This window comes from Hyla sarda, chromosome 3 (assembly GCF_029499605.1).
Source record: "Hyla sarda isolate aHylSar1 chromosome 3, aHylSar1.hap1, whole genome shotgun sequence".
NCBI classification, from domain to species: domain Eukaryota; kingdom Metazoa; phylum Chordata; class Amphibia; order Anura; family Hylidae; genus Hyla; species Hyla sarda.
In genome coordinates, this window is record NC_079191.1 from 34,175,750 (window position 1) to 34,198,803 (window position 23,054).

At 43.3% G+C, this 23,054-nt stretch overlaps 1 long non-coding RNA gene across 1 annotated transcript; it reads left to right on the forward strand.

Moving 5' to 3' along the window:
* Nucleotides 1-16,068: 16,068 nt before the first annotated feature.
* On the forward strand, nucleotides 16,069-20,180 carry LOC130361263 (uncharacterized). The gene is made up of 3 exons (XR_008890926.1): nucleotides 16,069-16,365; nucleotides 16,444-16,498; nucleotides 16,598-20,180. It is a non-coding gene; the product is annotated as an uncharacterized LOC130361263 (long non-coding RNA).
* Nucleotides 20,181-23,054: the final 2,874 nt, after the last annotated feature.

Sequence of the window (23,054 nt, forward strand, 5' to 3'; positions counted from 1 at the left end):
TGTATCTTTTTTATTTTTGTTTTTTAATTGTACTCTACGAAATTTTATTAAAAAAGGTATCTCCATCACTTTTTTGGATCACTAAAGTCCAAAAAATAAATAAAAACCGACGGCAAAAACGCCAAAGTTAAAACCCACTTGTCTTTTTCTTGGCGTTTTTCAAAAAAAAAAAAAAAAAAAGTAGAAACTTAGCCTTAAGGATGCAACAGATTTTACTGTGCGACAGAATTTTTCCCTGCGACTAAAAATATCGAGAAAAGTGATTTGTAAATACCAAGTGAAAAAATTGTTGGAAACACAAAAAAGAAGCACAAACCGACACTTCACTCTTAGTAAATGAGGGCCATTGAGTTTTATATATATATATATAGATTTTAGTTAACAAATAGGATGAGGGAGGTGATTTTAACTTTTAACAGGAAGGGGTTAATTCACCTTTATTAACTTTTTTTTTTTACACTTTTTTTTTTGCACCATGCAATCTTTTGATTGCATACACTGATGCTATGGCATTGCATTGATCAGTGTTCTTGGCACTCTGCTGCTCTAGCCTACTGACTGCCGAATGGACAACGAAAAGGCAGATGAGGACCCTCCCATTGTCCGGTAAGCTGATCGGGACATCACGATTTTGTTGTGATAGTTCCGATCAGCTCCGCTGAGCTGCCAGGAAAGTTTTACTTTCATTTTAGACGCCGCAATCAACTTTGTAGGGTTAATGTCGGGCATTGGCCCGATCGGCCGTGCCCGCCATTAGCCGTGGGTCCTTGCTGTCCGTAGCAACCGAGACCGACCGCTCTTAACCCGTTCTTCGCTGGTGAGAATGGTTTAAACCCTGTTAACGGGACCAGGATGTACCTGTACGCCCTTGGTCCTAGACAGGTTAAAGGGATATTCCGGGGAACTAAACCCATAGCCTATTCTTTCCCTCTCTCCAATCTATGTATTTGTCTAAATATCATTCATAAGCTATGTAGAGCAGTTTCCCCTCTTTCAGCTGTCACTTACATGCAGGGAGTGAGAGAAAGTAGTCATTATCAGATCCACCTTGTCTTTGTGCAAACCCCTCAATGAGACTAGCCCCCATCTTCCTGGAAGACAAACACCACGTCATTTCTGTCTTATCTAGGGATCTGGCTTCACAGTTAAACCTCCCCCTCCCATCCCTGTGTGAGAAACTTGCAGGCAGATAAACAGCCCAGTGTCTCCTCAGCACATAGCACTGCTCATTTCCTGCTGTAGATCTTATCACTGACTGCTGCCATTCAGAGCATAGCATGATTTATTGCTGGGGGAAAGAATAGTTTAAAAGAAAAGACATGAAGTATGTGCTGCTGACTGTGTTTACAACAACACAGCATGCAGACAGATAGTAAAAGCAATTGAACAACTCTCTCTCTAGTGTAAGCAAAAAGGGTTACCCACACTCACCGTTAAACTTCAGACTTCCCACTCCGACATGGAATTATCAATGGTCCCAGTTCTGGACCTGCTGCAAGCGCTCAGAGGGGACTGCCGGCGGTTTTGCGCTGTGTGCTTCTTCTGGCCTCGTATGCATCATAGCGCTGTGCACGCACCAAGGACGGGAAACGGACGGGACATAGGAAAAAAGCAAAGCTGAATGGAGTTCACGGACCTAACAAGCATCCAATAGGTAAGAAGACGGATTGCATTCAACACATTACCAGTTCACAACAGTGGTGACATATCTAGCCTATCATTCAGGCCGATTGGACCAAGTGCATCAGTGCACATAATCCAATATGTTTCAGCCCTTGATAACAGGGTGTTCTTATCATAACCAGCTATTGGTGCTTTAATTACTTCTAGACCACCAAACTTTAAACTGATGATGTCTCCTTTATGTACTTCTTTTATGTGCTCAATCAGCCGAGGAGCACCGGAGCCCAGTCGGAATGGAATGTGAATGCTCCCGAACTCTAATACGGAGCTGTCTGATAGTTTTGCGTATGTAGAACCTCAGGCAACTGCATAGGATAAAGTACACAACATAGGAGGTGCAGCATGTGATTAATGTCTTTATAGTGTAGTAAACACCCCCTAAACATCCAGTGTTAGTGCAAATATTATACTTGCATTGTGGATAGTTCCCACATCTCCTATTACCTATAGGGGATAACTGCGTTAACCAATCCATGTGCAATTTCGAATCCGTTCTGCATTTCTTTGTTTTATTAGTTTTGTGATTCAACATTTAACCCAAGGAGACATTTTTCCTGTAGGTGATAATAGGACCTCTTGATGCGACCTCTTTTAACACAGGTTCATGTTCTACCAAATGCCAGGTCTGATTTATGACAGATTTGATTCATAGGACTATTTTTGAATGCTTCGTAGGTTCGTGAACTCAGTTCATCTTTGGGTTTTTTTCCTATGTCCCACTTCCCATCCTTGGTTTGATCACATGATAGTGGATCCCCTTTATCACGTGCACAGCGCTATGATGCATACAAGGCTGGAAGAAGCGCACACAGTGGGAAACAGCCGGCAGTCGCCTCTGAGAGCCCTGCAGCAGGCCCAGAACTGGGTCCGTTGATGACTCCATGTCGGAGCGGAAGTCTGAAGTTTAACAGTGAGTGCGGGTAACCGTTTTTGCTCGCACTAGAGAGAGTTGTTGATTTGATGTTTTTGATTCCCATCACCGCCTGACTCGTTAGAAGGACCAAGGTCTCCCATATTGCCAGTTATTACTCCATCCCCAGGCTCAGCTATCCTATCTCATGCTCAGCAACATTTTTCTGTAAAACGAGAAGAGGATTCAATAGAGCCATGGAGATGGAGTTTACAAGCATGAGAGGAGACAGTGTCTGGGACACCGGTAGACAGACAGCCTGTAATATACAGGATGAGTTGCAAATTATGAGCACAAAGACACTTGAGCACAAGGTGATGGGATTAGCAGAAAGAGAGGCATGGGCATTTTGGACCATCAATTTACTACAGGCTTATCAGGAGAGTAGAAGGGCCCCTGAGAGGTTTAAGAATATTTAAAGTCCCTTCACAGTTTCAAGATAATGCCAGATTTGTTCAATCATGGAACGAGGCACATGAGGCTCATGCCCTCACGTTTGTAGGCTTAGTTTGGGAACAGAGCAGGATTGAGTATAACAACATTACTGAAGATTTATGTAGGTGCAAAATGGAACTGAAGACCAGAATGACAGATACCCAAGCTACCAACTACTTAAAAAATCTAGATAAAAAAATGGCCATTTTCCAAGCCGAGATCAAAAAACTTAAGAGAGACAAGTTCTTGAGGGACAATCATGACTAAGATACTGATAATGTTTTCACGTGAACACGCAGCCGAGCCACAGTGGGAACAAAGGCTTCAGAAACAATAGGAGATGTGCGTTTAGAAAAAGATGCAGCCAGGATTTGCTGGACCCCTGAAACAGGTACGAGCACCAACATGCCCCCCCCCCCCCACCCCTTTTAGGTGGAGGAAAAGGGGGGGAAGGGGAAAAAGGAAGGCGGGGAAGGGGAAAAAGAGGCAGATAGTACCATAAACGGAAGGGAGTTTCATGGCAAGAATAGAGGAGGATTCAATAGTAGTGAATTTATCTACTGTCCCCCTTTCATCCAATACCATTGCCACACTATCTAACGGACTCAACTTTGGGCTGATGGAAGAACTCGATGATATGTAATTTGAGGTTGACCTCTTTTAAGCCATTAGGAAAATACATTGCTTTTTAAACAATCCTGTTCGACCCAAAGATGATGCTGATCACGATACTCCTTGCACGTTAGGTCCCCTTGGTTTCTGCCCAATGAAGGATTTCACGGAGGCAGAACAAATCAGTACCCACATTTTTTTATCTAACCGTACAGACATGATTGTGTCAATGGCTGATAAAGGGGGCAGCGTAGTGGTGTGGTCCACCAATCAATACACCACTGAGGTGTATTGTCAACTACGGGATATTACAGTTTATGAACCCTTGAAGGCCAATCCGACACAGAACATCTTGGACCAATTACAGACGTCTTTGAGAAAAAGTGTGGAAGCTGGAGTAATTGGTGTAAAATTGTCTGAACGCCTTTTGCCTCTACATACCACAAAACGGAAATGGTATCTGCTTCCAAAAGTTCATAAGGCTGTGTCCTCCCCTCCCGGCCACCCCATTGTGGCCAGAAGGGGGAGTGTCGATTAATTTTTGTCCAAGTATGTGGACTGGTCCCTGAGGCCCATGCTTCCCAGAATGCCCTCCTACCTAAAGGGCACTGGTGATGCACTGCGGTTTGTCCGTGAGTTCCAATGGCATGATACTTACTCTCTTGCTTCCGTGAATGTCGAAAGCCTGTAAACCAGCATGTACAGGCTGTACGGAATATGTTGCAGCTCTCAGGAAAGACATCAGTGTTTGCAGATTTCATATGTGATGCCTTAAGATTCATATTAACACATAACACCTTTTGTTTTGAAGCAGAGTGGTACAGTCCCACATCCTGCTCATATGCAAAATTTTTTTTGTCAGCCTTCGAGAGCGAATATGTTTACAGTACATCTAACCGTATGTGAAGAACATCTAGGTGTATATAGGCAATATGGAAGCTCTCACCCCACACATGTTAAACATGGCATCTTATTTAGCAAATTTGTTCGGCAGAAAGAGGAACCATAGTGAGGATTCCCTATACCAGGAACAGGCTCAAGCATTGGCATCGAGGTTAAGCACTAGGGGATACCCTCAACAAGTGGTAAATTGTGCTTTACATAAAGAAAATGCCAAGGAAAGAGATGATCTACTAGTGGAGAGAATGAAGGGGTCCAAGTCAGATGACAAAAGATTTGTATTCCCATTCAAAAATAGTCCTATGCAGGGGCGGACATACCGCCTGTGCAGCCAGCTTGGCTGCACAGGGGCCCAGCATGTTAGGGGCCCCCCCAGTGGCACAGCCATAGAGGTCGGGCCTCACAGCCTGGGCCCCCTGTCACTATTGCAAACTATATGCTGCAGCAACAGGTCCCGGGCCTGCTGCTGCCAGCACTTATTTATCTTTATCGGTGCCGGCGAAACAGACAGGCCAGGGGCTGATGGGAACAGATGTGCCCCGCGCAGGCATGCACGTCTGTTCCAAGCACCTGACGTGTAACGTGTCACGGCCCCCGGCAGAAATAGCTGATCCTCCCGCCTCACACCGCTGCATCACTGAGCTTGCAGGCTGGTGAGTAGACAACGATCGGGTGCGGACCGGGAGGGGGAATGACGGGGTTGTAATGTAATGAGGACCGGGCGGAGGTGCTGCTTGCAATGATAATGTGGTGATGTGGTCATCAGGAGATTGTAAGGATGACGAACAAGACAGGGGGGGGGGTGTTGGTTTAATGCAATGGGGGAATGTAGTGATTATAAGGAGGATCAGAAGGGGGGTCAGGGGTTTAGTGATTACAAGGAGGACCAGATGGGGGTTCAGGGGTGTAGTGATTATAAGGAGAACTAGAAGGGGGGTCAGGGGTGTAGTGATTATAAGGAGGACTGGGGGGGAGGTTATGGTGATAATGAGGAGGACCGGGGGGGGGGGGTTTGATGGTCAGCGGTGTAAAGATGATGAGGAGACCGAGGGCTGATCACCAGATTTGGTTGCCATATAGTACCCAGCTTGGGGTATATGGGGTGATGAGACCGAGGATGGAGTGTATGGGGTGAGGAGGAGACTAAGGATGGAGTGTAGGGGTGATAAGGAAACCGAGGATAGGGTTTGAGGTGATGAGAAGACGAATGATGGAGTGGGGGAGAAGACCGAGGATGGGATGAGGAGTATGCGTGATAAGGAAAGCGAGGAGGAGGGAGGGATGTGTGTATATGTATGATAGATATGTGTGTTTGTGTGTATGTAAGATAGATCTTGTATTCAGGGGGTTAAGTGGTTGGCAGTATTATATTCTGGCGTACAGTGTGTGACAGTATTATTTTCAGGGGTACAGGGGTTGACAGTTTTATATTCAGGGGTACAGTGGGTGGCAGTATTATATTAAGAGGGTACAGTATAGGGCAGTATTATATTCAGGGGGTACAGTAGTTGGCCGTATTATATTCAGGGGTACAGTGGGTGGCAGTATTATATTAAGAGGGTACAGTATGTGGCAGTATTATATTCAGGGGGTACAGTAGTTGGCCGTATTATATTCAGGGGGTACAGTGGTTGGCAGAAATATAATGCTTATTGTCTTCATACAGAGGATGAGGATCTACTGACAAATTAAGGAAGCATTGATGTCCAGGTGTCAGACACTGCAGAGAAGATGCAGGACATCCTGGTGTCCAGACGATACGAGGAAGAAAAGTAAAGACAAGAGAGAAGACGTCACTCAGGTAACTGATATTGTGTATTCTCCTGACTGTCCCATCGGCTGTAGTCACTGATATCATTGTGTATTTTCCTGACTATCCCATCAGCTGTAGTCACAGTAAATTCTGTAGTTATGATGGGAGACGCTGTAACCCAATCTGTGGCAACTTCCATGATTCCTGAGGCTCTTCAGACGTGATGGGAGTTGCAGATTTCCAACATCTGGGGAGGCACTTGAACTGAGGTGATTGGTGGGGGTTCCATGAGTCAGACCCCCACCATAAAAATGTCTGCTTATTTTAAAATGCCTGGGCCTATTTCCGGTCCCAGTCCAGCCCTGCCTGTAAGTCACTTCTATCACTATGGAGCCAGGAGCTGCCCAGGTAGCTGGAGCGGGGCGCCAAGGGGTGTAATGCTAAGTCCAAGGGTGCAAGTGTAAGGGGGATACTCCTTGGGCCTGGGCCGCACACTTAGAGGGACAGGGCCCCCCCGGAGCCCACCTCAGGAGCCGTTCCATCCACCTGTGGGCTGCTGCACCCAGATCTGTGCTGGACGAGGCAGGTGGTGACATTACACACGCAGGGTAAATGGGGCACTCAGGTGGGGTCTAGGTACATGAGGGGGCACAGTGCTTGGGGGGGGGGGCAGGCACATTCTTTGCACAGGGGCCCTCTGCTGTCTGTGTCCGCCCCTGGTCCTATGAATGCTAGAATCATATCTGTAATAAATCAGAACTGGTATTTGGTACAACATGAACCTGTGTTAAAAGAGGTCGCATTAAGGGGTCCTATTGTCACCTACAGGAAGAATGTCTCCTTGGGTGAAATGTTGAATCACAAAACTAATAAAACAAAGAAATGCAGGACAGATTTGAAATCGCACATGGATTGGTTAACGCAGTTATCCCCTATAGGTAATAGGAGATGTGGGAATTGTCCACAATGCAAGTATAATATTTGGATAATATAACACTGGATGTTTAGGGGGTGTTTACTATAAAGGAATTAATCACATGCTGCACCTCCTATGTTGTGTAATTTATCCTATGCAGTTGCCTGAGGTTCTACATAGGCAAAACTATCAGACAGCTCCGAATTAGAACCAAAAGAAAATCAGAGTCCCGGTCCTCCAATACCTCAGCCACAAATGGATGTATAATGGATATTTGATAACAATTTTAATTTAATAGTTCATTAAAAATAGGTCTCATATATACAGTCACAGGGCCCTTGTGATGTACAAATACCCAATATTACAATAATAAAGAAGAAATCCTGCAAAGTAAAAAACACACAAGTAAAATGTCCCAAAAAATAAAGTCTTATAATGCAGATCTTGATGATGTGGTATAATAAATACTGTGGTAATAAAAGATGCTGAAAAATATATATGGATTGGTGTAAAAACTATTCCTGTTGAAACATGACCTGGAGCGATCTGTCACAGAGTAATAATAATTACACATAGTATGGTTCATGTACTGCTCACCAACTTAATGTGCAGATCTGGATTATTGGCACGTTGTATCGCTTGTAGAATTCGAGTGTCGGTCGTCAGCTCCGCTCATTATCCGGATCACTGCAGTGGCTCCCCACACTGAATGCAAACGGCCCCAATTGAGCCTCAGTGTGGACCACGTCTGGTCTCACCGATCCAACGCACGACACAGAGCGTGAACAGTGGGCTTGGCGGAGTTGGGGTCTGACGTCATGGGTCAGATGATCAATTCCCAGCTAGTATAATGAAGCGCTGGTGTAGAAGAACGCTGATGGAAGTGTTGAAGTAGGGGAGAGTATTAAAATAGTGGAGATTACAGAACGCTGGTATTGCAGATCAATAATGTCCCCAAATAAATGCAATGTGCCGTATAATGTGAATCACCTCCAGTAGATCCTGGTTTCAGTAGAAATAGCAATCCTATGCAGTAAAGTGAATAACAGTCCAGAACCTGATTATAGGGCAAAAAAACTGTCCTTTGCAGCATAATGTGGATAGTACTCAATATAGAAACAATAAAAACATCCAAATAAAAGGCTAAACACATTTCGGGTATGGAGAGGTGTGTTCTAACCCCTTCCTCAGAGGCTGACAATGATAGCTGTATATAGCAAGTCTCTTATATAGGGATATCACTAATTATCCAGCTGGGCATGCTGGAAGATATAGAGAGGGATTGTGGGAAAGGAAAACTCAGTAAGTCAGTTGCAAAATCAGAAAAAACGCTTAGTAGAATATAAGGACACAATTCATACCTGAGTTACATTATCAGTGCGTTTTTACATGAAAATACATAATTAGACAGGAATAACTGTAAAATAAAATAGAATAGAATAAAATAAATAAATAATAATAGTAAAAATAGAAAAATAATACTAATGATAAATAGGAACAGTAAACAGATGAAGGTGATAGGAACATTAAAGAATTAGCTCCATGAGCCAGTTGCAAAATGAAAATAGGTTCAGTCAGCGATGAAATAAGAGAACATTTAGCGGAATTCATACCCAAATTGTGTTTTCCATGCGTTTTTGCATGAAAATACATTATATTCCACAGATCTAACTATAGAATAAATAACACATATAAACTAAGAAGAAATATAAAAAAAAAATATATATATATATATATATATAAAATATAAATACAAAATAAATAAATTAGTAGACAGATGAAGATAGTAGAAACAGATAAAGGATGGAGTCTGGTCTGGGGGTCATCCCGAATACTTAAATTACAGGGTGCGCCCCAGACAGAATTCCATCCCTACAGATAACCAAACAATTCTAGGTTGCAGTACAACCCTCTAGGTTCCAGGCTTTCAATCCCAAAAATCTTCTGACTCTGCCTTGGACATCTGTATCATATAACTACCCCCACGCCAGCTCTTCTTCACGACTTGTAGACCTACAAATGTTACAAAAGTAATTTTATTCTTTAACCTCTTCAGGACATAGGGCGTATGGATACGCCCTGCATCTCGAATCCTTAAGGACCGAGGGCGTATCCATACGCCCGTGGGAATTCCGGCCCCCACCGCTAGCCGGTTGGGGACCGGAGCCCGATGCCTGCTGAAATCGTTCAGCAGGCATCCCAGCATATCGCCCAGGGGGGTCATTATGCCCCCCCATGTCGACGATCACCGCAGATCGCTGGACAATTCAGTCCAGCGATCTGCTGCAATTCCGGGTCAATCGGGTCTCCAGTGACCCGATGACCCGGAATTACTGGCTGTTCGAGGCCGTCTCTGACGGCCCAGAGCAGCAAGAGCCTGCAGGGGTGAGGAGGCACTGGTGCCACCACACGATCGCCCTGATTCGTCGGCCGGATTACCGGCCGACCTATCAGGGCGCCTGCTGCGGGTGTCACTCCTGCACCCGCTCCGCCCCTCTTCTGGAGGACGTGAGCGGGTGCGGGACGTGCACCCCGGGTGCTGGGGACCCCGATCCCTGGCGCCCCTGTTGGGATCGGGGCCCCAGGAGCAGCTGCGGCGGCGGAAACGACGAGGGACTGACCTGCAGCGTCTGGATCGTTGGAGGTGAGTTACAGCCTCCTGCTGTTGCTTAGCAACAGCTCCCAGCATGCAAAAAGGGCATGCTGGGAGCTGTAGTTATGCAACAGCAGGAGGCAGACCACCACAACTCCCAGCATTCCCTTATGGGCATGCTGGGACTTATGGTTTTGCAACAGCTGGAGGCACATTCTTTCTATGGAAAAGTGTACCTTCAGCTGTTGTGTAACTACAACTCCCAGCTTGCACAAACAGCTAAAGTGCATGCTGGGAGTTGTAGTGGTGCATCTGCTGGTTGCATAACTACAACTCCCAGCATGCCCGTTGGCTGTCGGTGACTGCTGAGAGTTGTAGTTTTGCAACAGCTGAAGGCACACTGGTTGTGAAACTCAGAGTTTTTTTTTGCAAACTACAACTCTCAGCAGTCACCGTACACCATGCACCGTACATGCTGGGAGTTGTAGTTTTGCAACAGCTGGAGGCACACTGGTTGTGAAACACTGAGTTAGGTCACAAACTCAGTGATACATAACCAGTGTGCCTACAGTTGTTGCAAAACTGCAACTCTCAGCAGTCACCGACAGCCAACGGGCATGCTGGGAGTTGTAGTTATGCAACAGCTGGATGTCCCCCCCAATGTGAACGTACAGGGTACACTCACATGGGCGGAGGATTACAGTAAGTATCTGGCTGCAAATTTGAGCTGCCGCAAACTTTCTGCTGCAGCTCAAATTGCCAGCGAGAAACTACTGTGAACCCCCGCCCGTGCGACTGTACCCTAAAAACACTACACTACACTAACACAAAAAATAAAATAAAAAGTAAAAAACACTACATATACACATACCCCTACACAGCCCCCCTCCCCAATAAAAATGAAAAACGTCTGGTACGCCACTGTTTCAAGAACGGAGGCTCCAGCTGTTGCAAAACAACTCCCGGTATTGTCGGACAGCCGTTGACTGTCCAGGCATGCTGGGAGTTTTGCAACAGCTGGAGGCACCCTGTTTGGGAATCACTGGCGTAGAATACCCCTATGTCCACCCCTATGCAATCCCTAATTTAGGCCTCAAATGCGCATGGCGCTCTCACTTTGGAGCCCTGTCGTATTTCAAGGCAACAGTTTAGGGTCACATATGGGGTATCGCCGTACTCGGGAGAAATTGTGTTACAAATTTTGGGGGGTATTTTCTGCTTTTACCCTTTTTAACAATATAAAATTTTTGGGAAAACAAGCATTTTAGGTAAAAAAAAAAAAAATTTTTTACATATGCAAAAGTCGTGAAACACCTGTGGGGTATAAAGGTTCACTTAACCCCTTGTTACGTTCCCCGAGGGGTCTAGTTTCCAAAATGGTATGCTATGTGTTTTTTTTTTGCTGTCCTGGCACCATAGGGGCTTCCTAAATGCGGCATGCCCCCAGAGCAAAATTTGCGTTCAAAAAGCCAAATGTGACTCATTCTCTTCCGAGACCTGTAGTGCGCCAGCAGAGCACTTTTCACCCCCATATGGGGTGTTTTCTGAATCGGGAGAAATTGGGCTTCAAATTTTTAGGGGTATTTTCTGCTATTACCCTTTTTAAAAAGAAAAAAATTTTGGGAAAACAAGCATTTTGGGTAAAATTTTTTTAATTTTTTTTACATTTGCAAAAGTCGTGAAACACCTGTGGGGTATTAAGGTTCACTTTATCCCATGTTACATTCCCCGAGGGGTCTAGTTTCCAAAATGGTATGCCATGTGTTTTTTTTTTGCTGTTCTGGCACCATAAGGGCTTCCTAAAGGTAACATGCCCCCCAAAAACCATTTCAGAAAAACGTACTCTCCAAAATCCCCTTGTCGCTCCTTCCCTTCTGAGCCCTCTACTGTGCCCGCTGAACACTTTACATAGACATATGAGGTATGTCCTTACTCAAGAGAAATTGGGCTACAAATACAAGTAAAAATTTTGTCCTTTTACCCCTTGTAAAAATTCAAAAATTGGGTCTACAAGAACATGTGAGTGTAAAAAATGAAGATTGTGAATTTTCTCCTTCGCTTTGCTTCTATTCGTGTGAAACACCTAAAGGGTTAAAACGCTGACTGAATGTCATTTTGAATACTTTGGGGGGTGTAGTTTTTATAATGGGGTCATTTATGGGGTATTTCTAATATGAAGACCCTTCAAATCCACTTCAAACCTGAACTGGTCCCTGAAAAATACTGAGTTTGAAAAATCGGAAAATTGCTGCTGACCGTTGAAGCCCTCTGGTGTCTTCCAAAAGTAAAAACACGTCAATTTTATGATGCAAACATAAAGTAGACATATTGTATATGTGAGCCAAAACAAATGTATTTGTAATATCCATTTTCCTTACAAGCAGAGAGCTTCAAAGTTAGAAAAATGCAAAATTTTCAAATTTTTCATCAAATTTACGGATTTTTCACCAAGAAAGGATGCAAGTATCGACAAAAATTTACCACTATGTTAATGTAGAATATGTCACGAAAAAACAATCTCGGAATCAGAATGATAACTAAAAGCATTCCAGAGTTATTAATGTTTAAAATGACAGTGGTCAGATGTGCAAAAAACGCTCCGGTCCTTAAGGCCAAAATGGGCTCCGTCCTGAAGGGGTTAACACATAGAAACATAGAATAAAACAATATAAAAAAGTGGAACATATTTTGGGTAAATATTGGCACATTTCGCGACAAGACAAAGTGGTTGTTGCTGACTAAACCTGCAATAGTTTACACTCGGGCCCCTACTCTAGAAACATCCCAGACATGGCTCAATACTAGAGGTTTCTTTATATAAGGCTCGTGGTCCAAATAAAATAGAAAGGGGGGGAATCTACAGTGAATAAATTCAGATGGGAAATAAGAGACTTGATTACATGTAACACCAAAGGTGTCGTTTACCTGCTCCAATGTGGTTGTGATAAACAATATATAGGTCGGACCAAGAGCCCACTAAAGGTTAGAATGGCCGAACATATTGATAATATCAGGAAGGGTAATTTGAAACATCCACTTTCAACCCATTTTTTTTATTTATTATCACAACAAGGATCCATCTAGTTTAACATTTGTAGGTCTACAAGTCGTGAAGAAGAGCTGGCGTGGGGGTAGTTATATGATACAGATGTCCAAGGCAGAGTCAGAAGATGTTTGAGAACCTGGAACCTAGAGGGTTGTACTGTAACCTAGAATTGTTTGGTTATCTGTAGGGGATGGAATTCTTTCTGGGGCGCACCCTGTAATTTAAGTATTCGGGATGACCCCCAGACCAGACTCCATCCTTTATCTGTTTCTACTATCTTCATCTCTCTACTATTTTATTTATATTTTATATTTTTTATATATTATTTCTATTTCTTCTTAGTTTATCTGTCTTATTTATTCTATAGTTAGATCTGGGGAATATAATGTATTTTCATGCAAAAACACATGGAAAACACAATTTGGGTATGAATTCTGCTAAATGTTCTTTTTTTTCATCGCTGACTGAACCTATTTTCATTTTGCAACTGGCTCATGGAGCTAATTCTTTAATGTCCCTATCACCTCCATCTGTTTACTGTTCCTGTTTATCATAAATTATTATTACTTTATTTTATTTATTATTTTTCTATTTTTACTATTATTATTTATTAATTTTATTCTATTATATTGTATAGTTATTTCTATCTAATTTGGGGAATACAATGTATTTCCATGTAAAAACGCACTGATAACGTAACTCAGGTATGAATTGTGTCCTTATATTCTACTGTTTGTTTCTAATTTTGTAACTGACTTACTGAGTTTTCCTTTCCCACAATCCCTCTCTATATCTTCCAGCATGCCCAGCTGGATAATTAGTGATATCCCTATATAAGAGACTTGCTATATCAAGCTATCATTGTTAGCCTCTGAGGAAGGGGTTGGAACACACCTCTCCATACTCCGAAACGCATTTGGCCTTTTATTTGGATGTTTTTATTGTTTCTATATTGAGTACTATCCACATTATGCTGAAAAGGAGTGGTTTTTGCCCTATAACCATGTTCTGGACTGTTATTCACTTTACTGTATAGGATTGCTATTTCTACTGAACCCAAGATCTACTGGAGTTAATTCCCATTCAGCTTTGCTTTTTTCCTGGTGGATTCCCTTTATCAGGTGCACAGCGCTATGATGCATACGAGGCCGGAAGAAGCGCACACAGAGCAAAACCGCCGGCAGTCGCCTCTGAGCGCCCTGCAGCAGGTCCAGAACCGATCCGTTGATGACTCCGTGTCAGAGCAGGAAGTCTGAAGTTTAGTGCTGGGAGTTGTAGTTTTGCAACAGCTGGAAACCACAGGGGATCACTGATGTTGTATGTCAATCTCGGCCCATGCTGCCTGATCTTGAACTGGCAGCAGGAGCCACAACCACTTTAAACAATGGCAGAGAAAAATTATATAATAATAAAATATTATATAAACAGTCCTCAAGGGGTAGTGGAAAAAAGGGAAGAGGAATAGGAGAAAAGGGGGTGACAATAAACAATATACAGTAGTAGTGATAATGAAAATAAAAATGGTAATAAAAAGCCTGAAAGGGTAAAATCAATAAATAATCTTATACATTTATTAAATTTTAATAATACAATCAATACCCGAGCAGGGCCCTTGATCAGGTATTAAAAATGTATAGAATAAAATGACCTAAAAAATGATGCTGAAAATTGCCAGCCATCTCAAAAAATAGACAGCAAAAACTTGACAGATTCCACAAGTTTAAATGTGTGAATTGAGGTGGTCTTAAATGTCATTCATCAAAGTGTTGAGAGAAGTTTGTATGATGCCGGTAATTGTATCCAAAATGTAACGGGATTGCGATAGAATGCTGATCCAGTTAATGATAGGAATTGAAGCGATACTTTACCGCTGAGTAGACAGAGCTTGTAGGCAGCCGAGTGTCCCTGAAAACGGCAGATTCCAGAGAGCAATGGCAGTAAGTGTCCGCATGGGGGCGTCACTAGTCAGACATCCCAAATATATTTTGGCTACTGAAGAATGCGACACTTGTCGTGAAACGCGTATAGCCCTTGGTATTATACTATTGCCATATCCATCTCACCGGCTAATAGCCGCTATACCAGCCGAACCAGTCTTGACAGCGCTGCAGTACCCCGGTTTGAGGACCACTGTAAATCGCGCGCAATTCACACTGCACGCGGATGCCGACTCACCTCTGCTGAAACTCCCCTATAGGCCGGCTGCTGATCCATGCCAAGCTGAGTGATCTTTTCCTTCTCACCGCACAAATATCTAAAGCCGGTTAATGTTGTACCGAAAGTGAGTGCTTGCCGCAGGAAAAGAGCACTCATACATTGCCACATCAAGGTATCTACATGCCCCTGCCAGGGCAGTGATGATCTGAGCAGCGGACATCGTCCATGCGGACACTTACTGCCATTGCTCTCTGGAATCTGCCATTTTCCGGGACACTCGGCTGCCTACAAGCTCTGTCTACTCAGCGGTAAAGTATCGCTTCAATTCCTATCATTAACTGGATCAGCATTCTATCACAAACTTGTTACATTTTGGATACAATTACCGGCATCATACAAACTTCTCCTCTCAACACTTTGATGAATGACATTTAAGACCACCTCAATTCACACATTTAAACTTGTGGAATCTGTCAAGTTTTTGCTGTCTATTTTTTGAGATGGCTGGCAATTTTTAGCATCATTTTTTAGGTCATTTTATTCTATATATTTTTAATACCTGAGCAAGGGCCCTGCTCAGGTATTGATTGTATTATTAAAATTTAATAAATGTATAAGATTATTTATTGATTTTAACCTTTCAGGCTTTTTATTACCATTTTTATTTTCATTATCACTACTACTGTATATTGTTTATTGTCACCACCTTTTCTCCTATTCCTTTCCCTTTTTCCTTTTTTTCCACTACCCCTTGAGGACTGTTTATATAATGTTTTATTATTATATAATTTTTCTCTGCCTACTATTTGGTCTTTTGGGGTTCTTGGACCATACCAGTTAACCTTGGGTTAGAATATTGATTGAGCTGCACTAACTCTATTCTGTATTCACTTTAAACAATGAGCAGCGCTGGCTGCCGGGACGTCTGCCGAGTGACGTCCTTCCACTCCACACCGCAACGTCAGGGGCGTCACTAGTCAGACACTAGTCAGAAACCTATGGTCCCAGGCTGTTGGGGCCACCAGATGATATTACAAATACTGAGTGTCTGGTTAGGAGAAACAAATATAACGCACCCACGGGGAGTAGCGCCATTTTATTAAAAATTGCCAAAAATCCCTTAGATAACAGTCATGCAGAATATGTTAAAAAGCTTTTTATTTTCAGCCAATCAAAGAGCAGCACTACTGAAATAGAACTCCCAGGAGGAGCAGCGTGTCACACATGTGATGTCATAACCATTGTCCACCAGAGAGCAGCACTGAGCAGAAATAACACGGCTCCTGCTCATTCTTCATCAGTGAGGGGCTGATGTTGGACACTGTAGGGACCCTGGAATATAGGTGTATACACATGACTGGTAAGTATACATTTCTATAATAAACACATACTAAATAATCTTTTTTTTCCTTTCTTTTCTTTTCTTTTTCTCTTTTAGATGCAGTATTTCCAGGATGTGGAGTCGCATTTCCGGACTTACAGTAAGATGACTGGTAAGTACATAAACATGACTGATAAGTGCATTTTCCATGTACATTTCTATAATAAACATAATAAATAATCTTTCTTCTCTTTTCCTATTTTCGATGCAGTATTTCCAGGATGTGGAGTCGCATTTCCGGACTTATAGCAAGACGTTGGATGAAGGCCCAGCCCCAGGAATCACGCACACACAGACACATTGGCCCAAATTCTAGAGGTAACCTCCTTTAGTATGCCCAGAGGAAGGGCAATACAGTAGCCATGGATTCCCTACAGGTTTCCTCCCCTCTGGAGGTTTTTCCTGTCCTGAGTTAGTTACTGTACGCTCTTTGTGAGTGATGGGAGGTTACAAAAAAATCCCGACACAAACATTTTAGTAAATAATAAAGTTCCCCTTTTTAAACTGTTCTTTGACTTGTTTGATTTATTTCTGTGTGTGAAAAATAGTGTTAGTAAAATGGATAGCATGAGTTTTTTTTCTTAAGTGTCCAAAGCTGCTCTAGAGGTCATAAGGTTGCAAAGGATTAACTTTTGGGTATGTGCACTGGCCGTTAAAGGGGTACTCTGCCCCTTTTAAGGGATCAGATGTCTGATCACGGGGGTCCCCCAGTGATCTCCATGCAGTAATCGTCCTTCTAAACAGTATGTTTAACGTGCTGGGTTCCCATGGGGGGGTCGTGAAATCACGCCACCTCCCATAGACATGAATGTAGGGGGCGTGGTGTGAAGTTTAACGGTGAGTGCGGGTAAACGTTTTTGCTTGCACTAGAGAGAGTTGTTGATTTGATGTTTCTGGTTCCCAGCACCGCCTGACTCATTAGAAGGACTGAGGTCAGGCTGTGCTGGGAACCAGAAACATCAAATCAATGTCCCACTGTGAGCTTCTTGGTGTGTATATAAGTAAAAGCAATTGGCTGGTAGCCATTACACAGAACTGCACTGACTTCTGGGAGTTGTAGTCTGGGCTGCAAACAAGGAAATATCAGGTCGCTCCCGGCGGCCATCAACCGCCAGGACCCCCGGCTAGTACAGATCGCGGTGATGCCCAGTATTAACCCTTCACATGCGGCGATCAAAGTTGACCTCCGTGTCTGAAGTGAAACCTAAATCATCCCGGCAGCTCAGTCTGGCTGTTCGGGACCACCGCGGTGAAATCGCGGTGTACTGGACAGCTTGCAGGAACCAGGAGGATCTGTACCTGTCTCCTGCGTGTCCAATCGCCGTATGGGGGCTATAACACTGCAAAAAAAAAAAAGTGAAAAAAAGTGTTAGTAAATGTGATTTAACCCCTTCCCTAATAAAAGTTTGAATCACCCCCCTTTTCCCATAAAAAAAAAACCTATGTAAATAAAAATAAATATAAACTTATGTGATATCGCCACGTGTGTAAATGTCCAAACTATAAAAATATATTGTTAATTAAACCGCACGGTCAATGGCAAACATGTAAAAAAAATTCCAAAGTACAAAATAGCGTATTTTTCGTCACTTTTTATACCATTAAAAAACAAATAAAAAGCGATCAAACATCCCCATATGCGGAAAAATAATAAAGTTATAGGGGTCAGAACAGGACATTTTTAAACGTATCATTTTCCTGCATGTAGTTATGATTTTTTCCAGATGCAAATCATAAAATGTTGCAGTATCTTGTAATACCTTTTTTATTGGACTAACAGGATTCCGTAGAGACAAGCTTGTGAGCTTAGATTTGCTTTGGACTTGATAAAGGAAGGAATCCCGAAAGCTTCTCTACAAAATTCTGTTAGTCCAATAAAAAAGGTATTACTGGACTAATATGATTTTTTGAAGAAGTAAGACAAAATCTAACTTATATAAGTAGGGTATCATTTTAACCATATGGACCTACAGAATAAAAAGGTGTCATTTTTACCGAAAAACGCAGTGCGTTACAAAATGGCGTTTTTTCCTCAATGATTTTTTTCCGTTTTGCCGTGGATTTTGGGGTAAAATGACTAATGTCACTGCAAATAAGAATTGGTGGTGCAAAAATAAGCCATAATATAGATTTATAGGTGGAAAATTGAAAAGGTTATGATTTTTAAAAGGTAAGGAGGAAAAAAACGAAAATGCAAAAACTGAGTCCTTAAGGGGTTAAAGAGTTATGGGAGTGAGGGGTATTTATCATTTTTACCTGTTGTTAGTTTCTTTTTACCCATTTTGTTTTTTACTTTGGTTTTTACCGTCCTTTAGTAACTTTGATGAATACCATATTCTTCCTTTGGTATGTGTATTTTCCATGTCAGAATATTGTTGGCGGTGATTTGCGTCAATCATGCGTCAAAAACAGGCAAATTAGCGCCAAAATACAATTGACACAATTGATGAATTACTGACCACTGCAAAAATCAAACACAGGACCGTCAAAATCCTAGCAAGCTTACAATTTGACAGAGGTGGGAATGCGCCAAATATTGATGCAAAAAGATGACAGATGTCAGCTGCTAATGATTATGGTGTGGACCTGAATACCAAGCCTGCGCTGTACTCTCACCCGTTCAAAGTGCAGGTACGTCAAGGGCTGGGAAGGAGTTAAATTAGTACAATAATAGAAAGGCATGCAAACATGGGTATCATTTTCATGGTATTGACCCACGGAATAAAGATAACATGTCAGTTTTACCATTAAGTGCACAGTGTAAAAACAACCCCCCTACCAAATTTTGCAAATTTCAATTTCTACCTACAAATAATATTTTTTAATTGTTTTGCAGTACAATTTATGGTAAAATAAAAGGTGTCATTACAAAGTACGATTAGTCATGTAAAAAACAAGCCCTCATATGGTTCTGTAGAAGGCGAGGAGGAAAAAAAAGAGTGTACAATTGAAATTGGCCGTGTCCAAGGAACTAAAGCCATAGCCCATGCTTTCCCTCTCATTAACTTATTTAATTGTCTAAATATAATTCCTTAGCTATATAGAGCAGTTTCCCCTCTTTGGTTGTCACTTACATGCATGAAGTGAATGAGATTATCATACCATCCACTCTGTCTCTGTCCAAAGCCCTCTCTGAAAGCAGCCCCCACCCTCCTGAGATACACAGACCATGTGGTTTATGCTCTGCACTAATGAGTCATGCTCTCTTTAGTGCTGAGAATTGAGAAGTGTGTGCAGCCTTAGCCAATCAGACACTGAACCACTCTCTGCTGTTCAGAGCAGGAGGGTGGGGACTGGTAGCGCAGAGCTGCAATGATTGCTGGGAGATATAGGCAAGGGGAGGGAATGATGGCAAAGAATAGCAAGCAGCCAGAGGAGACAACAGGGGCCACAGGAGCCATGCATATAAGGCAGGATGGTTTACATGGAACATATCCATGAAATGTGGTGGGTTTGGAGCTTTATATATATACTTCCCTGGAGTACCCCTTAAAGGCCAAAATATGCCTCACAATGAAGTTGTGAAGTTTAAAGCTGCTATTCTCTTCTGCTGGTGGTTGTAGGAGGTTATCAAACCAGTCATGTGTACGAAGTGCCTAATGTGGATCGATCATTTCTTCTTCTTGGAATTTTACCTGACATTGCTCCTGTTGCTCATCTGGTATCTGCTGGGTACCTGATGCTCACCCTGGTGCACTCCTTGGTACCTGATGCCCACACTGGCGCACTCCTTGGTACCTGTTGCCCACCCTGAGCTGTAAGCAGGGCCGGCACAAGACATTGAGCTGCCTGGGTCCAAGAATGAAATGCTGCCCCCCCCCTCCCCCCCCCCCCCCCCCACCACACACACACAAAAAAAAGCACAAACACACATGCGTATATATATTAATATACATAGTAAATATATGTGTGACAGTTTTTTTATGCATGATAATACTGTATACCTAAATATACTAGTCATGCAGGTACTAATTGATACCACTAAACAAGGAGCAAATATTACCTTATATTATTGTAACCTGATCAGATCGGGCATACTACGACCAACAATACCAATAATACTGGTATACCAAGATAAATATTACCCTGGTATACCAAGATAAATATTACCAATAATACACCTATATAAGGAACACATAATACCGCCACACAAGGACCATTATACCACAAAGTGATAGCATAAAACCAAACAATGAAGAAGGAAATGAATGGCTACTCACTCTGTTCCCAGAGTGAGCAGGAGCGATGTTTCGCGTTTGCACGCTTCTTCCGGCTCACTGGAATGACGTGGCAGAGGCACGGCTATAAAGCCGTCAGCTCATCGCCGTCGCCATGGCAGCCAGTACACAATTGCCGGCGCATGCGCACCAAAAGCGCTGCTACATGACAGATACAATGCAGATAATAGTGGTTTAAAAACAATGCAGTATGAATGGCAACAGAAAAATGGAGGAAAAGGCAAGTTTACAGGAATACACTCATGTCATTTTTATCATTTAGCCCTGGTGGACCCAGAGCGTTGGTTCTCAGGATCCAGGCCGATTCTTTCTGTAGAAGTATCTCGTGGCGATCGCAACCGTCTCTTGGCACTTGAACAGTCTCCAATCCTGAGAAAACCAACACATATGGGTTACAAGCATTCTCTATTAATCGTGGACAGCCATGGCTTGTTCTGATTGAACATATGTGTTCCTGTATCCTGGTATGTAGGCAACAGATGGTCTTGCCGATATAGAATAACCTACAAGGACACAGGACCACATAGACTACATACTTAGTCTTACAAGTAATGAAGTGGGAAATCCTCCAATCAACACCACCTAAATTACACTACTTAAATTCCCCATTCTGCTTGCATATAGCACAGTGACGGCATTTAAAGTTACCTCTCAGGGCCATTTTCTCTAGACAATTATCCCTTCTATCTACTAAGCGGGTGCAGCTTAACTGGTTCCCCAGTATTCACATCCTCCTGTAGGAGAACAACGGCTGTATTAATGCCGCATCCTATAGCTGCGGCAGCAGTGCATCTATCTTAGGGGTTATATGTGCACTCTGGACAGGATTTTAGTGGTAGTGCCGACTTGATTCCTCCCTCTATTGGATACCACAAAGTGACTAGTGACTGGATAATTCCACTACTGGGAATTGAAATGGCACAGGGGAAATCAGGGGGGATTGGGAATTGGTGGCCCCTTTGATCCCCCTGTGCAATTTTAATTACCCCCATATGCCATTACATTCACAATCCCCCACCCCTGTGCCCTTTTAAATCCCCTCCTCTGATCCCCCTGTGCTGTCACTGTGCCATTTTAATTACCCCCAATCCCCCTGTGCCATTTCATTAACTCCCCCCTCAGTGATTTCATTAACCCCCATTACCTTAGCCATTTCATTAACCCCTCCCTCCCTGTGCCATTTCATTGCCCCACTCCTACACTCCTATCATCCCCTGTGCCATTTCATTAACCCCACCCTCCCCTGTGCCATTTCATTAACCCCCCTCCCCCTGTACCATTTAATTAGCCCCCCTCCACTCCTTCCCCCTGTGCCATTTCATTAACCCCCTCCCCCCTGTGCCAATTCATTAACTCCCCTCCTCCCCCCCTGTGCCAATTCATTAACCACCCCTCTCCTCCCCTCTGTACCATTTCATTACCAACCCCCCCCCCGCTGCTGCCTCACCTGCCATGCCTGGCCCTGGCTCAGATTGCAGATTATAAGGCCTGGGCAGGCAGCTCATCTTCTATGCAGGGCGCGGGCTCTGTAATGACGAGTGACGTCCCCCTGCGCAACATCAGCGGCGTCACTCGCCATCCAGAGCCGGCCCGCCGCTGACGCTCACTGAATTAAAGAGCCTGCCGTGCTGTGTGTTACGCAGCTGCTGCATCCCAGCCATTTAGAACGGTGGGCGGCGGGGGTCTGATGCAGGACTGGCCGTACCATAGGTCCCGGACCATGATGTGGTAATAAAAAATAATAATAATAATAATCTCGGGCAGCAAAATGCCGCCCCTGAAAAGTGCTGCCTGGGACCAATGTGCCCACCGGGTACCATTGTAGGGCCAGCCCTGGCTGTAAGCCATTATCAACACATTTATGAAAAATCACGGCTTGAACTATCTTGCTTTGCATGTAATGAGTCTCTCTCATACACTGCTCAAAAAAATAAAGGGAACACTAAGATAACAAATCCTAGATCTGAATGAACTAATAGTATGAAATACTTTCGTCTTTACATAGTTGAATGTGCTGACAACAAAATCACACAAAAATTATCAATGGAAATCAAATTTATCAACCCATGGAGGTCTGGATATGGAGTCACACTCAAAATCAAAGTGGAAAACCCCACTACAGGCTGATCCAACTTTGATGTAATGTCCTTAAAACAAGACAAAATGAGGCTCAGTAGTGTGTGTGGTCTCCATGTGCCCGTATGACCTCCCTACAATGCCTGGGAATGCTCCTGATGAGGTGGCGGATGGTCTCCTGAGGGATGTCCTCCTAGACCTGGACTAAAGCATCCGCCAACTCCTGGACAGTCTGTGGTGCAACGTGGCGTTGGTGGAAGGAGCGAGACATGATGTCCCAGATGTGCTCAATCGGATTCAGGTCTGGGGAACGGGCGGGCCAGTCCATAGCATCAATGCCTTCCTCTTGCAAGA